The following is a 1,986-nucleotide window of genomic DNA, read 5'->3' as shown; positions in this document are numbered from 1 at the left end:
TCCGTGTCTAGGGACTGACGTGGCACTTCAGCAGGAAACCCAAGACCCCGCCCTGACTGAGGCAGAAAGGGAAAGAGCTCCATGGAACCCCTGTAGGCAGGGACCACGGCCATGCTTAGCAGGAAGCAGATACGGAAGGAGAGACCTCCCGTCCCTCAACATCCACACTAATAATAAGGGGGTTTATGACTCTTAGAAAAGAGGTAGGCAGGAAAGTTCGTTAGGGGGTTTCGGATCTGCCTGCAAAGACACGGAGGTCATCCTATCCTAGACAGGGTCCGCCCTCATCTGCCCACAATTAAGCAAGCCAGAAGGCATTTTTCAACTCACACAAAGAAACCAGTAGGCAGAGAATTAGATACCAGTTTAAGCCAGTCACTCGCTCCTGCACAATGAAGACCCCAACGACCTTCAAGTCACCCAAGCCTCGTTATACCATCATTAGAATATGATGCATATGCCCAGAAGTTCATTAATATCATTATAACAGACTGAATTCTGGGAATGAACATGCGCAGACCGCAAAATGCTGAATCACTCACTCCCGTCAATCTTAGTTGTCAATCAAGGAAGCCCACCCCTCTAAGAAAAGTGACCGCCCACAGCAAATGGGGATGAAAACCCCAAAGGCTTTGTCACCTGGCCTTTGGAGCCATGCTACTCTTGCTCAGGCCCGCGTCCACGTCTGGAAGTGTAATTTCCCTTCTAATAAAGATTTTCTTTCCTACTGTATTTCGGTGTCTCGCTCAATTCTTCGTTCGAGACATCAAGAACCTGGATGACACGCCGGGAGAGGCCCCCGCTCTCCGGTGACAGTACAATAGTGTAATAATATATGTACACACATATATGCTGACTATACATGTATGTGCGTGTTGTGTATACATAATATAGACTTCTGCCTGATCGAGAAACTGAAGAAGAAATTTTCAATAACTTTGATTCCATGAAAATCTTGCAAAATGGCCCAAACCTTTTTTTTCTCAAGGTCGTCCCTTCTGGTTACCCTCCCAATTTGATTGTCAGCGTCGGAGCACCGTATCACAGGATCTGGGGATGACATAGCAGGGGTGTCCCCTCTTCAGTCACATCTCCTGCCTCATTTAATCAGCAGCATCGTGGCCGAGACACCCGTGCCCCACCTATCGACACCTACTGACCTCAGCTTTCTCTTAGTTTATCTCCTCCCCTCATTATAGTTCACTATTATTTTTTCACATTTTCTCAGATTCTTTCTTTCCGTTTTCTGTATCTACGCATTCTCTCCAAAGGTATCTTTCCTCCTTACGGAGACAGACAAAGCAGCACGCTCTTGGATTTCTCCTGTATCCTCACAGGACCTACTGGTATGAGAGCTATACAGATGCCATACAAACGGAAGGGAAATGAAAAAAACGTTGCCAGCTGTTAAACTGAGTTTCTAGGAGTCAACAGGATAGAGTGATGATACCGCCTTCCTTCAAATTATGCCCTGGAGGCAAACTTGAAAAGGGACTTGATGATAAGCGTATGAGTTTATGCTAAATTCTCAAATCCGCAATTCCTTTCAGGGGCAAGAAAGACACATACTATCTCTCGCCAGCAGATAAACGCGTAGAAATTCGGTGACTTGCGTCGGGTCACGTGACCTTCACTGGGCCGTGGAGAAACATCCAGGCTGCCTCGCTCTGTTTTGTGGCTCCCGTGGGCTTCACTCTTGCAAGTTAACCTAAGAAGCTTCCTTCGCCCAAGGCTGCCAAGCTTTCCCTTGGGAGGCTGCGTTGGTAAAGGAAGGTCGCTTGTACTTTACATATTGATCTTCTACATCAATGGTAAAAACCACACGTCCTCCAACTGCTGCCTTTATTTACAATTCTGCCAGAAAGCGTCTTGTCGTTTACTCTTCCGCAGACACATCTTAGCAGACACCAAGGAGACTGGGGCTCATATTGGCATCTCCACCGAGAAACACGGAAGCTTTGCTCCTCATCTTAGGCTGGAAAGTAG

The sequence above is a fragment of the Pteropus vampyrus genome, unplaced genomic scaffold, assembly GCF_000151845.1.
Source record: "Pteropus vampyrus isolate Shadow unplaced genomic scaffold, Pvam_2.0 Scaffold315, whole genome shotgun sequence".
Lineage (NCBI taxonomy): Eukaryota > Metazoa > Chordata > Mammalia > Chiroptera > Pteropodidae > Pteropus > Pteropus vampyrus.
Note: the sequence above shows the minus strand (reverse complement) of the source record.